The sequence below is a fragment of the Schistocerca nitens genome, chromosome 8, assembly GCF_023898315.1.
Source record: "Schistocerca nitens isolate TAMUIC-IGC-003100 chromosome 8, iqSchNite1.1, whole genome shotgun sequence".
In the NCBI taxonomy this organism is placed as follows: domain Eukaryota; kingdom Metazoa; phylum Arthropoda; class Insecta; order Orthoptera; family Acrididae; genus Schistocerca; species Schistocerca nitens.
The window spans coordinates 167,512,342-167,529,315 of NC_064621.1; positions in this window are offsets into that span (position 1 = coordinate 167,512,342).

Below are 16,974 nucleotides of genomic sequence, written 5' to 3' on the forward strand. Positions count from 1 at the left end.
AGAGACATGGAACACTTCTGGAGCAGCATATGGTCAAACCCGGTACAACATAACAGGCATGCACGGTGGATACAAGCAGAAACAGATACATACAAGATGATACCACAAATGCCTGAAGTGATAATTTTGCAACATGAAGTCACCCGAGCAATTAATTCTACGCACAATTGGAAAGCCCCTGGAAATGATAAAATAGCAAATTTCTGGCTAAAGAAGTTCACCTCAACACATTCACATCTAACTAAATTATTTAACAGTTACATTGCAGACCCATACATATTCCCTGATACACTTACACATGGAATAACCTATCTGAAACCTAAAGATCAAGCAGACACAGCAAACCCAGCTAAATATCGCCCCATAACATGCCTACCAACAATCTACAAAATATTAACTTCAGTCATTACACAGAAATTAATGACACATACAACACAGAACAAAATTATAAATGAAGAACAAAAAGGCTGCTGCAAAGGAGCACGAGGATGTAAAGAGCAACTGATAATAGATGCAGAGGTGACATATCAAGCTAAAACTAAACAAAGGTCTCTACACTACGCATACATTGATTACCAAAAAGCTTTTGACAGTGTACCCCACTCATGGTTACTACAAATATTGGAAATATACAAAGTAGATCCTAAATTGATACAGTTCCTAAACATAGTAATGAAAAACTGGAAAACCACACTTAATATCCAAACAAATTCAGATAATATCACATCACAGCCAATACAGATTAAGCGTGGAATATACCAAGGAGACTCATTAAGTCCTTTCTGGTTCTGCCTTGCTCTGAACCCACTATCCAACATGCTAAATAATACAAATTATGGATACAATATTACTGGAACATACCCACACAAAATCACACATTTGCTATACATGGATGATCTAAAACTACTGGCAGCAACAAATCAACAACTCAACCAATTACTAAAGATAACAGAAGTATTCAGCAATGATATAAGTATGGCGTTTGGAACAGACAAATGTAAGAAAAATAGCATAGTCAAGGGAAAACACACTAAACAAGAAGATTACATATTGGTTAACCACAGCGACTGCATAGAAGCGATGGAAAAAACAGATGTCTATAAATATCTAGGATACAGACAAAAAATAGGAATAGATAATACAAATATTAAAGAAGAACTAAAAGAAAAATATAGACAAAGACTAACAAAAATACTGAAAACAGAATTGACAGCAAGAAACAAGACAAAAGCTATAAATACTTATGCCATACCAATATTGACCTACTCATTTGGAGTAGTGAAATGGAGTAACACAGACCTAGAAGCACTCAATACACTTACACGATCACAATGCCACAAATATAGAATACATCACATACATTCAGCAACAGAAAGATTCACATTAAGCAGAAAGGAAGGAGGAAGGGGATTTATCGACATAAAAAACCTACACTATGGACAGGTAGACAATTTAAGAAAATTCTTTCTAGAACGAGCAGAAACTAGCAAAATACACAAGGCAATCACTCATATAAATACATCGGCTACACCACTGCAATTTCATAACTGCTTGTACAACCCTTTAGATCACATAACATCAACAGATATGAAGAAAGTAAATTGGATAAAGAAAACACTACATGGCAAGCACCCGTATCATCTAACACAGCCACACATCGATCAAGACGCATCCAACACATGGCTAAGAAAAGGCAATATATACAGTGAGACAGAAGGATTCATGATTGCAATACAGGATCAAACAATAAACACCAGGTATTACAGCAAGCATATTATTAAAGATCCCAATACCACAACAGATAAATGCAGACTTTGTAAACAACAAATAGAAACAGTAGATCACATCACAAGCGGATGTACAATACTAGCAAATACAGAATACCCCAGAAGACATGACAATGTCGCAAAAATAATACATCAACAGCTTGCCTTACAACATAAACTTATAAAACAACACGTTCCTACATACAAGTATGCACCACAAAATGTACTGGAGAATGATGAATACAAATTATACTGGAACAGAACCATTATAACAGATAAAACAACACCACATAACAAACCTGACATCATACTCACCAATAAAAAGAAGAAATTAACACAATTAATCGAAATATCCATACCCAATACAACAAATATACAAAAGAAAACAGGAGAAAAAATTGAAAAATACATCCAACTGGCTGAGGAAGTCAAAGCAATGTGGCATCAGGATAAAGTTGACATCATACCAATTATACTATCAACTACAGGAGTCATACCACACAATATCCACCAATACATCAATGCAATACAGCTACATCCAAACATATATATACAATTACAGAAATCCGTAATTATTGATACATGTTCAATTACCCGAAAGTTCCTAAATGCAATATAACATGTACCGTACAGCAAAAAGGAAGTGACGCTTGATAAAGGTCCGCGTCACTCCATTCTTAACCAGACTTCTAAAAAGTCTGAGAAAGTAAAGAAATAATAATTAAGCTACTAACCCTGTGGAGGCCCGGGAAAATAATGGGCCTCCCGTTCCTTCTGCCAGTCGTAAAAGGCGACGAAAAGAACAAACCACTAATAGGGCTAACCCCCCTTTTAGTGTGATTAGTTGATTCAGGACAGAACTAAAGAAGCCTCGGACAAGCGCCGTCATGGTCGGGGACGACGCTTGAACCCTATGCCCGACCACAATGGTAACGACACTGCTAGCCAACTGGAAAATGATTTAAATCCAAATAGAGGTGTTTTGCAGGATATGATTCCTGCAACCACCCTAGAAGGAAAAGAAGACAGAGGATGAGATGGTCAGATGAAGTTAATCGACACCTCATGTTCTGTTATTACCAAGCAACAAACCTAGGTACCAACACAACTGGATACAGATCACAAGTATACACAACATTTATTACCAGATACCCAGAATTAAAATTTTTAAAAAACAACGACTAGCTGATCAGATCCATGTAATAATCAAAAGTAACAGGATACCCCAGTCAGAATTAGAAAACATCAAACAACAACTACAACAAATGCTGGAACAAAATAATGTGCAATCAGAAGAAGAAGAAAATACAGTAATGGACTCAAACATCCCAGAGCAAACAAACAAAGAACAACACGCAGCAATTAAACAATCAGAGGATAACGAAATCTTAAGACAGCCACCAGAACAAGCACAAATAGAACAAAAAGTGACACACATGTTAGATATAGAAGAAAAATTTCTGCTGACATATATAGAATACAAAGACACAAATACAGACATTAGACCATTCTTGCATAGACCACCAAATAACCCACAAGTCGAAACAACAATAAAAACTATCAACACAATCATACACAACAAAATAAATAAAAACACAACTATGGAAGAGTTACAACTACTGGTTTATATAGGAGCACTCACTACACTAAATATACACACTAGGCAGAGATCAGAACCAACCAACACACAGAAGAAACCCACAAAACCAGCATGGCAACACAGGCTACAGATCAGAATAGAAAAACTGAGGAAAGACATCGGACAGCTAACACAATTTATAAGAAATGAAATGTCAGAAAAAAAAACAAAAAAGGTTAGGTAAAATCTCACAACAAGAAGCGATATAGCAATTAGATGAAAAGAAGCAGAAATTACAAGCATTGGCCAAACGACTTAGAAGATACAAAAAAAGTGACAATAGAAGCAAACAAAACCAAACATTCAACACAAACCAAAAGAAATTTTGCCAGACAATAGATAACACACACTTTAAAATAGACAATCCACCAAACATAACAGACATGACACAATTCTGGAGCAACATATGGTTAAACCCGGTACAACATAACAGGCATGCACGGTGGATACAAGACGATACCACAAATGCCGGAAGTGATAATTTTGCAACATGAAGTCACCCAAGCAATTAATTCTACGATACCACAAACGCCTGAAGTGATAATTTTGCAACATGGAGTCACCCAAGCAATTAATTCTACTCAAAATTGGAAAGCCCCTGGAAAAGATAAAATAGCAAATTTCTGGCTAAAGAAGTTCACCTCAACACATTCACATCTAACTAAATTATTTAACAGTTACATTGCAGTCCCATACACATTCCCTGATACACTTACTCATGGAATAACTTATCTGAAACCTAAAGATCAAGCAGACACAGTAAACCCAGCTAAATATCGCCCTATAACATGCCTACCAACAATATACAAAATATTAACTTCAGTCATTACACAGAAATTAAAGACACATACAACACAGAACAAAATTATAAATGAAGAACAAAAAGTCTGTTGCAAAGGAGCACGAGGATGTAAAGAGCAACTGATAATAGATGCAGAGGTGACATATCAAGCTAAAACAAAACAAAGGTCGCTACACTACACATACATTGATTACCAAAAACCTTTTGATAGTGTACCCCACTCATGGTTACTACAAATATTGGAAACATACAAAGCAGATCCTAAATTCATACAGTTCCTAAACATAGTAATGAAAAATTGGAAAACCACACATAATATCCAAACAAATTCAAATAATTTCACATCACAGCCAATACAGATTAAGCGTGGAATATACCAAGGAGACTCATTAAGTCCATTCTGGTTCTGCCTTGCTCTGAACCCACTATCCAATATGCTGAATAATACAAATTATGGATACAATATTACTGGAACATACCCACACAAAATCAGACATTTGCTATACATGGATGATCTAAAACTATTGGCAGCAACAAATCAACAACTCAACCAATTACTAAAGATAACAGAAGTATTCAGCAATGATATAAATACGGCTTCTGGAACAGACAAATGTAAGAAAAATAGCATAGTCAAGGGAAAACACACTAAACAAGAAGATTACATATTGGATAACCACAGCGACTACATAGAAGCGATGGAAAAAACAGATGCCTATAAATATCTAGGATACAGACAAAAATAGGAATAGATAACACAAATATTAAAGAAGAACTAAAAGAAATATATAGACAAAGACTAACAAAAATACTGAAAACAGAATTGACAGCAAGAAACAAGACAAAAGCTATAAATACTTACGCTATACCCATATTTGTCTACTCATTTGGAGTAGTGAAATGGAGTAACACAGAATTAGAAGCACTCAATACACTTACACGATCATAATGCCACAAATATAGAATACATCACATACATTCAGCAACAGAAAGATTAACATTAAGCAGAAAGGAAGTGGATTTACCGATATAAAAAACCTACATTATGGACAGGTAGACAATATAAGAAAATTCTTTCTAGAACAAGCAGAAACTAGCAAAATACACAAAGCAATCACTCATATAAATACATCGGATACACCACTGCAATTTCATAACCACTTCTACAACCCTTTGGGTCACATAACATCAACAGATACGAGGAAAGTAAATTGGAAAAAGAAAACACTACGTGGCATGCACTCGTATCATCTAACACAGCCACACATTGGTCAAGACGCATCCAACACATGGCTAAGAAAAGGCAATATTTACAGTGACACAGATGGATTCATGATTGCAATACAGGATCAAACAATAAACACCAGGTATTACAGCAAGCATATTATTAAAGATCCCAATACCACAACAGATAAATGCAGACTTTGCAAACAACAAATAGAAACATTAGATCACATCACAAGCGGATGTACAATACTAGCAAATACAGAATACCCCAGAAGACGTGACAATGTAGCAAAAATAATACATCAACAGCTTGCCTTACAACATAAACTTATAAAACAACACGTTCATACATACAAGTATGCACCACAAAATGTACCGGAGAATGATGAATACAAATTATACTGGAACCGAACCATTATAACAGATAAAACAACACCACATAACAAACCTGACATCATCCTCACCAATAAAAAGAAGAAATTAACACAAGTAAACAAAATATCCATACCAAATACAACAAATATACAAAAGAAAACAGGAGAAAAAAATTGAAAAATACATCCAACTGGCTGAGGAAGTCAAGGACATGTGGCATCAGGATAAAGTTGACATTATACCAGTTATACTATCAACTACAGGAGTCATACCAAACAATATCCACCAGTACATCAATGCAATACAGCTACATCCAAACTTATATATACATCTGCAGAAATCCGTAATTATTTATACATGTTCAATTACCCGAAAGTTCCTAAATGCAATCTAAAATATGCCGTGCAGTTAAAAGGACGTCACGCTTGATCAAGGTCCGGGTCACTTTCCATTTTTGACCAGACATAACGTCTGAGAAAAGAAAGAAATAATAATAATATTAACTTCAGTCATTACGCAGAAATTAATGACACATACAACAGAGAACAAAATTATAAATGAAGAACAAACAGGCTGTTGCAAAGGAGCACGAGGATGTAAAGAGTAACTGATAGTAGATGCAGAGGTGACATATCAAGCTAAAATTAAACAAAGGTCGCTACACTACACATACATTGATCACCAAAAAGCTTTTGATAGTGTACCCTACTCATGGTTACTACAGATATTGGAAATATACAAAATAGATCCTAAATTGATACAATTCCTAAACATACATAGTAATGAAAAATTGGAAATCCACACTTAATATCCAAACAAATTCAAATAATATCACATCACAGCCAATACAGATTAAGCGTGGAATATACCAAGGAGACTCATTATGTCCATTCTGGTTCTGCCTTGCTCTGAACCCACTATCCAAGATGCTAAATAATACAAATTATGGATATAATATTACTGGAACATACCAACACAAAATCACACATTTGCTATACATGGGTGATCTAAAACCACTCACAGCAACAAATCAACAACTCAACCAATTACTAAAGATAACAGAAGTATTCAGCGATGATATAAATACGGCTTCTGGAACAGACAAATGTCAGAAAAATAGCATAGTCAAGGGAAAACACACTAAACAAGAAAATTACTTATTGGATAACCACAGTGACTGCATAGAAGCGATAGAAAAAACAATTGCCTATAAATTTCTATGATACAGACAAAAAATAGGAATAGATAACACAAATATTAAAGAAGAACTAAAAGAAAAATATAGACAAAGACTAACAAAAATACTGAAAACAGAATTGACAGCCAGAAACAAGACAAAAGCTATAAATGCTTATGCTATACCAATATCGACCTAATCATTTGGAGTAGTGAAATGGAGTAACACAGAATTAGAAGCACTCAATACACTTACACGATCACAATGCCACAAATATAGAATACATCACATAAATTCAGCTACAGAAAGATTCACATTCAACAGAACGGTAGGAGGAAGGGGATTTATCGACATATAAAACCTATATTATGGACAGGTAGACTATTTAAGAAAATTCTTTATAAAACGAGAAGAAACTAGCAAAATAACAAATCAGTCACTCATATAAATACATCGGCTACACCATTGCTATTTCATAACCACTTCTACAACCCTTTAGATCACATAACATCAACAGATACGAAGAAAGTAAATTGCAAAAAGAAAACACTACGTGGCAAGCACCCACATCATCTAACATAGCCACACATCGATCAAGAAGCATTCAACACATGGCTAAGAAAAGGCAATATATACAGTGAGACGGAAGGGTTCGTGAGTGCAATACAGTATCAAACAATAAACATCAGATATTACTGCAAGCATATTATTAAAGGTCCCAATACCACTACAGATAAATGCAGACTTTGCAAACAACAAATAGAAACAGTAGATCATATCACAAGCGGATGTACAATACTAGCAAATACAGAATACACCAGAAGACATGACAATGTAGCAAAAATAATACATCAACAACTTGCCATACAACATAAACTAATAAAACAACTCGTTCCCGCATACAAGTATGCACCACAAAATTTACTGGAGAATGATGAATACAAATTATACTTGAACAGAATCATTATATCAGATAAAACAACACCACATAACAAACCTGACATTATACTCACCAATAAAAAGAAGAAATTAACACAAGTAAACAAAATATCCATACCAAATACAACAAATATACAAAAGAAAACAGGAGAAAAAAATTGAAAAATACATCCAACTGGCTGAGGAAGTCAAGGACATGTGGCATCAGGATAAAGTTGACATTATACCAGTTATACTATCAACTACAGGAGTCATACCAAACAATATCCACCAGTACATCAATGCAATACAGCTACATCCAAACTTATATATACATCTGCAGAAATCCGTAATTATTTATACATGTTCAATTACCCGAAAGTTCCTAAATGCAATCTAAAATATGCCGTGCAGTTAAAAGGACGTCACGCTTGATCAAGGTCCGGGTCACTTTCCATTTTTGACCAGACATAACGTCTGAGAAAAGAAAGAAATAATAATAATATTAACTTCAGTCATTACGCAGAAATTAATGACACATACAACAGAGAACAAAATTATAAATGAAGAACAAACAGGCTGTTGCAAAGGAGCACGAGGATGTAAAGAGTAACTGATAGTAGATGCAGAGGTGACATATTAAGCTAAAATTAAACAAAGGTCGCTACACTACACATACATTGATCACCAAAAAGCTTTTGATAGTGTACCCTACTCATGGTTACTACAGATATTGGAAATATACAAAATAGATCCTAAATTGATACAATTCCTAAACATACACTCCTGGAAATGGAAAAAAGAACACATTGACACCGGTGTGTCAGACCCACCATACTTGCTCCGGACACTGCGAGAGGGCTGTACAAGCAATGATCACACGCACGGCACAGCGGACACACCAGGAACCGCGGTGTTGGCCGTCGAATGGCGCTAGCTGCGCAGCATTTGTGCACCGCCGCCGTCAGTGTCAGCCAGTTTGCCGTGGCATACGGAGCTCCATCGCAGTCTTTAACACTGGTAGCATGCCGCGACAGCGTGGCCGTGAACCGTATGTGCAGTTGACGGACTTTGAGCGAGGGCGTATAGTGGGCATGCGGGAGGCCGGGTGGACGTACCGCCGAATTGCTCAACACGTGGGGCGTGACGTCTCCACAGTACATCGATGTTGTCGCCAGTGGTCGGCGGAAGGTGCACGTGCCCGTCGACCTGGGACCGGACCGCAGCGACGCACGGATGCACGCCAAGACCGTAGGATCCTACACAGTGCCGTAGGGGACCGCACCGCCACTTCCCAGCAAATTAGGGACACTGTTGCTCCTGGGGTATCGGCGAGGACCATTCGCAACCGTCTCCATGAAGCTGGGCTACGGTCCCGCACACCGTTAGGCCGTCTTCCGCTCACGCCCCAACATCGTGCAGCCCGCCTCCAGTGGTGTCGCGACAGGCGTGAATGGAGGGACGAATGGAGACGTGTCGTCTTCAGCGATGAGAGTCGCTTCTGCCTTGGTGCCAATGATGGTCGTATGCGTGTTTGGCGCCGTGCAGGTGAGCGCCACAATCAGGACTGCATACGACCGAGGCACACAGGGCCAACACCCGGCATCATGGTGTGGGGAGCGATCTCCTACACTGACCGTACACCACTGGTGATCGTCGAGGGGACACTGAATAGTGCACGGTACATCCAAACCGTCATCGAACCCATCGTTCTACCATTCCTAGACCGGCAAGGGAACTTGCTGTTCCAACAGGACAATGCACGTCCGCATGTATCCCGTGCCACCCAACGTGCTCTAGAAGGTGTAAGTCAACTACCCTGGCCAGCAAGATCTCCGCATCTGTCCCCCATTGAGCATGTTTGGGACTGGATGAAGCGTCGTCTCACGCGGTCTGCACGTCCAGCACGAACGCTGGTCCAACTGAGGCGCCAGGTGGAAATGGCATGGCAAGCCGTTCCACAGGACTACATCCAGCATCTCTACGATCGTCTCCATGGGAGAATAGCAGCCTGCATTGCTGCGAAAGGTGGATATACACTGTACTAGTGCCGACATTGTGCATGCCCTGTTGCCTGTGTCTATGTGCCTGTGGTTCTGTCAGTGTGATCATGTGATGTATCTGACCCCAGGAATGTGTCAATAAAGTTTCCCCTTCCTGGGACAATGAATTCACGGTGTTCTTATTTCAATTTCCAGGAGTGTAGTAATGAAAAATTGGAAATCCACACTTAATATCCAAACAAATTCAAATAATATCACATCACAGCCAATACAGATTAAGCGTGGAATATACCAAGGAGACTCATTATGTCCATTCTGGTTCTGCCTTGCTCTGAACCCACTATCCAAGATGCTAAATAATACAAATTATGGATATAATATTACTGGAACATACCAACACAAAATCACACATTTGCTATACATGGGTGTTCTAAAACCACTCACAGCAACAAATCAACAACTCAACCAATTACTAAAGATAACAGAAGTATTCAGCGATGATATAAATACGGCTTCTGGAACAGACAAATGTCAGAAAAATAGCATAGTCAAGGGAAAACACACTAAACAAGAAAATTACTTATTGGATAACCACAGTGACTGCATAGAAGCGATAGAAAAAACAATTGCCTATAAATTTCTATGATACAGACAAAAAATAGGAATAGATAACACAAATATTAAAGAAGAACTAAAAGAAAAATATAGACAAAGACTAACAAAAATACTGAAAACAGAATTGACAGCCAGAAACAAGACAAAAGCTATAAATGCTTATGCTATACCAATATCGACCTAATCATTTGGAGTAGTGAAATGGAGTAACACAGAATTAGAAGCACTCAATACACTTACACGATCACAATGCCACAAATATAGAATACATCACATAAATTCAGCTACAGAAAGATTCACATTCAACAGAACGGTAGGAGGAAGGGGATTTATCGACATATAAAACCTATATTATGGACAGGTAGACTATTTAAGAAAATTCTTTATAAAACGAGAAGAAACTAGCAAAATAACAAATCAGTCACTCATATAAATACATCGGCTACACCATTGCTATTTCATAACCACTTCTACAACCCTTTAGATCACATAACATCAACAGATACGAAGAAAGTAAATTGCAAAAAGAAAACACTACGTGGCAAGCACCCACATCATCTAACATAGCCACACATCGATCAAGAAGCATTCAACACATGGCTAAGAAAAGGCAATATATACAGTGAGACGGAAGGGTTCGTGAGTGCAATACAGTATCAAACAATAAACATCAGATATTACTGCAAGCATATTATTAAAGGTCCCAATACCACTACAGATAAATGCAGACTTTGCAAACAACAAATAGAAACAGTAGATCATATCACAAGCGGATGTACAATACTAGCAAATACAGAATACACCAGAAGACATGACAATGTAGCAAAAATAATACATCAACAACTTGCCATACAACATAAACTAATAAAACAACTCGTTCCCGCATACAAGTATGCACCACAAAATTTACTGGAGAATGATGAATACAAATTATACTTGAACAGAATCATTATATCAGATAAAACAACACCACATAACAAACCTGACATTATACTCACCAATAAAAAGAAGAAATTAACACAAGTAAACAAAATATCCATACCCAATACAACAAATATACAAAAGAAAACAGGAGAAAAAATTGAAAAATACATCCATGTGGCTGAGGAAGTCAAGGACACGTGGCATCAGGATAAAGTTGACATTATACCAATTATACTATCAACTACAGGAGTCATACCACACTATATCCACCAGTACATCAACGCAATACAGCTACATCCAAACGTTTATATACAACTACAGAAATCTGTAATTTTTTATACATGTTCAATTACCCAAAAGTTCCTAAAAGCAATGTAACATATACCGTAAAGTTAAAACGCAGTCATGCTTGATCAAGGTCCGGGTCACTTTCCATTTTTAACGAGACATAATGTCTGAGAAAGGGAAGAAACAATAATGAAAATTACAATGATCATAATAACAATAATCATATTAGTAGACACAAGAAGAATTTATAGGTGTACAAAACAGATGTTTTCTGAAATGGTGAGTTCTATGAAAAGGAAATTTAAGGAGACTACATCGGCGTGAATACTGAGAAATGGGGAAGATCCGGCTGGAAGGACAGATGACAAGCGTAACAACTGTATATGGGTACAATGGTATTCCTTATTGTTTGCTTTAGTAGATATGTCATTAATTGCCTTCTGAAGCTGGATATTTTATTCAGTTGTCTTATATAATGCGGGAGGTTATTCCGGAGTCGGGTTCCTGTTACTGAGAAGAACCTCATCGAAGTGGTTGGAGGATGGAATGGAACAGAATGGATTTTGTTGTGATGGGAGCTGGTGTTTCTGCCATGTTCCTCAGACAACAGCGTTAAGGTCGAGAAGAGATATGAGGAAGAGTGTTCTTTGATAATACACTAGAGAAAACAGAAGGTAAAGAAATCTGAGAACTTGTGCGCACGCATCCAAGATAACTGAGTGTATGACGGTGAAACGTGACTGATGAGCCGAACATCACACGTATAACGAACACATATGTTCATAACGAGTTTCAGGCTTTCCTCAGAAAGCCCTTGCAGGATAACATCACTGTAATTTCTAACTGCGAAAAACATACATACATGTTTCAACCTACGCTAAGACTACAGTGCAGCATGAGTGTGGCGCTATGAGAAGTGAGTACAGTATAAGAAAAAGATGGTTCAAAAAAAGACGAAAAAACAGCCAAAGTGAATGTGCAGTATTTCTACGTCAGTCTCCGCTAGAAATGACGTGAAATGCAGTGGTTTGCATAATATGTAAACATGTTTTTAATTTATAAATGCCAAAATGTAGAGGCATATTATGTTTTCAAATCCCCAGTATTTGCGCAGAAAATGTTTTGTAAATAAAGTGAATGGCGTCGGTGGAAATTACTCTAATTACAGTAACATTAAGATGAAAAAAATGGCAGTATTTCATTATAACCACTTCTGCAGAAGATGGCCGTGCAAACAAACATATATAACTGTTTAACCCTCTGAAAGCGAATCCAGTAATTTAATAAACACACCATGTTTTGAAACACGCTTTTCATCTCCTTTTTCTCGTTTCCGCTTTTCCGCAATTATTTTATTTGATCCAGAGATTTCAAAAGCTCTGTTTACTGGAAGAAAACCTCTTTTATCACCACACGATTGTCTATCGAAGCCACTGTGCTCCTCTCTCTCTGAATACTCTTTAAAGTCAACATGAAGTACATTATTTATTTTCAGTGTCTCATATTACGAATTAGGAGCACGTTGTAGTTCACTATTTAAGCATGTATTTGGTTTGCATAAAAGACAAACGATTCTGGGCATTTGTTGAAAATGGTGCCAGTAAGTAGCGATAAATCTGTCGCACCATTCTCTCAGCAGATTTCTAGGGCTGTTATCTAGAAAGATAGCTGTGACAAAGTGTCACTTATTTTTCAATCCGCAGTAGATACATTTTTCTCCATCGTTTTCTCCATGTCCAGATGAACGTCGTTTCCCCTACATGTACACATATATTCCGCAAGTAACCGTACGGTGTGTGGCGGGGAATACCGTGCACCACTCCTCGTGATTTCCTTTCCTGTGGAGGGAGGAAAAAACTACTGTCTATATGCCTCTGTATGAGCCCTAATTTCTCGAATCTTATCTTCGTGTTCCTTATGCGCAATGGGATTGCGACTGTAGAATGGTTGGGCAGTCAGCTTCAAATGCCAGTTCTCTAAATTTTCTCAATAGCGTTTCTCGAAAAGAACGTCTCACTCCCTCTAGGGATTTTCATTAAGTTTCCGGAGCATTTCCGTAGTACTTACGTGTTGTTCGAACCTATCGGTAATAAGTCTAGCAGCCACACTCTGAATTGCTTCGATGCATTCCTTCAATTCGACCTGGTACGGGTCCCAAACACTCGAGCAGTGCTCAATAGTTGCAGCAGCGCCCTCTGTGCGGTCTCCTTTGCAGGTGAACAACTCTTTCCTAAAATTCACCTAATAAACCGAAGTCGACCATTCACCTTCCCTACCATAGTTCTCACATGCTCGTTTCATTTCATATCGCTTTGCAACGTTCGTCCAGATATTTAACAAACTTGCCTGTGTCAAGCAGGACACTAGTAATATTGTAATCAAACATTATAAGTTTCTTCTTCCTACTCATCCGCATTAACCTACATTTTTCCACACTTGGGAGCTAGCTGCCATTCACCACATGAACCAGAAAATTTGTCTAAGTCGTCTTGTACGTCCCTGTCGTCACTCAGCTTCGAAACCTTAGTGTACACCGCAGTATCTTGACCAACTAACGGAAGATTGCTGCCTAACCTGTACTCCAAATAATTTATATATATAGAAAATTGTTACGATCCTATCACACTTCTCTGGGTGCTCCTGACGACACCCTTGTCTCTGATGAGCATTCACCGTCGAGGATTCCCTACTGGGTTCTTGTACTTAAGAAGTCTTCGAGCCACATACACGCATTTGTGAACGTATTCCGTACCCCCCTACCTCTGTTAACAGCCTGCAGTGGGGCACCGGAAATCTAGAAATATGGCCATCAGCCTGTAGTTTTCCGCCGGCCGGAGTGGCCGTGCGGTTCTAGGCGCTACAGTCTGAAACCGAGCGGCCGCTACGGTCGCGGGTTCGAATCCTGCCTCGGGCATGGATGTGTGTGATGTCCTTCGGTTAGTTAGGTTTAATTAGTTCTAAGTTCTAGGCGACTGATGACCTCAGAAGATAAGTCGCATAGTGCTCAGAGCCATTTGAACCTTTTTTGTAGTCCTCCATCAGCAGTTCGCAGTATATCATGTGAGAAAAACTGAGTTTCAGACAAGCGATGCTTTCTAAAGCATTCCTGGACATAAGCATCTCCGTCTCAAGAAAGTTTATTACATTCAAACTGAGAACATTTTCAAGAATTCTGCAGAAAAACTATGTTAAGGATATTGGTCTGCAATGAACGACTCGGTAGGAGTTCTACCAACACATGTTATCGTCTTCATCGATAATCTATTGACGACTCTAACCGAGTTGTGTAGCTCGAAAATATGACATTACATCCTCATTGTCGCCGAATGGGACTGCAACGGCTCAAGTAGCTTTGTAGTGCTCCGTCTGTCAACCCGCCTTCACAGGGGCCACGGCATTCAACGCGCCGGGCGCTGACTTTATCTTACCGTACTCCTGAAATCTCAGAAGCAACCCCGCTTGTGCATACGGTGCATGTTTTATAACGTGATATGTACGACTGCAGCGCGCGTCAGAGGTTATTATTCGCGGATACAGCTAACACATGCGAAATTAGCAGTGCACGAGAGTCCTCGAAACGGAAAACCCTGAAAAAGCGACGGCAGCTCTCTCCCAAAATACACAGTTTGTCTAAGAAAATGGTTGGGCGTAAAATTCCTACGTTTATTAAAACGCATATGCTAGTCATGATGTGCTCTCTGTAGCTTGCATGAATAAGCACTTCAGTATCGTTGAACGTGTTACAAGGCTAAAGAAAGTTCCATGTCTTGTTAGTAACAACACCAACTTGAAGAAGTTCCATTACAGATAATGTGAAACAAATTTACAATACTCTTCCACATTAGATAAAAATTATTTCAACAATCTCATTTTTTGGTAAGATCATAAGATGAGTCTTACTTGATCCCTGTTTCTCTTATCTTGCGGAACCTTTCGAACATGTGGAGTACAGATATGAGAGTGCAAAATATCTACCTCAAGCAGTGCAAGCTCTCTTGTAGATAGTGCCAATTGAAGAGACTATCTCCTGACAGCGCAGATATATTTACATAACCTATAATATCACAGAACATATTTAAATTAACACCGACGTTTCAATCTTTCAGGAAAAGTGAAGGTGACAAAGAAAAACTGAATTTAGTGAAACTGGGGACAGCTCCATACCGGATACACCGCTTCATAATTCCTCATCTCTATTCGTTACTATACGCCGAATGTCTTGACGTACGACCGTATGTTGTATGGTAACAATTCCTGAAGGCTTTAATCGTAGTTATCTTATTAATTAACATTTAATTATTGTGTAACAAATCGTACGAAGACCAACGCGTTCTACGTGGATCGTCGGTGTTACGTTGTGTAAAACGGGTTACTTTAATAACACGTAAGCTCTAATTCAGATATTCGTTAACCACCAATATGATGTTTCCGGTCATTTGATCACAACAAAACGTACCAATAACGACGCGCTTAAGAGTGATCCTCAGTGTGCTGTTGCTTTGAGACAGCATATATTCACTGGAAGTCAGTTACAATACAAAACCCACGAAATATGTGCTTCAGCTGAAAGCCAAAACGGAGAATCTTAGCTCTAAACCGATGTGAGATATGGGCTGCCTGTGACGTAGGTGACGATCTTCCATCTTACTAGTCTACTTTCCAATGCGCATTCAGAATACCTGACATGCTTTCTACGCACCTTGCTTTTTCCACAATATGAAATCACAGACTTGGAACCCTCAAGTCGTCATTTGAATTCACGGTCCGTGTGACGAGAGTTTGTGGGCTACTACCTCAACGGGACGATACACTTTAATATTATTTTCTTCCTTAGTTAATGTCATTATTCTGCATAGCGTCCAGGAACTACTCAGTACAGACTTCACTATCACGGTTGTTACTTTCATAGGAGATAAAGTTTAATTCATTGGCCGAAACCAAATTTCTTCACTGTCGTTATGACAATCGTTTGATATGAATTTTACGCTTTCTTGCATGTGTTTTGGTATATACTGCTGATTGTTTAGATGTTCTGTATAACATTCGTAATACGTCGCCAAAAATAAAATACGCGCATAGTGGCTTCACCTGCTCATATTCAGCGAACTAACGCTTTGATTTAGATGTAAGTGTTGGATTTGAAAGGAAAGTTGTTCAAGTGGATGTCCCATTATCCTTTTTCTCGTGATTCCTCTAAATCACATCACAACTATTGCTCAGTGTTTACGATCTAGCTTTCT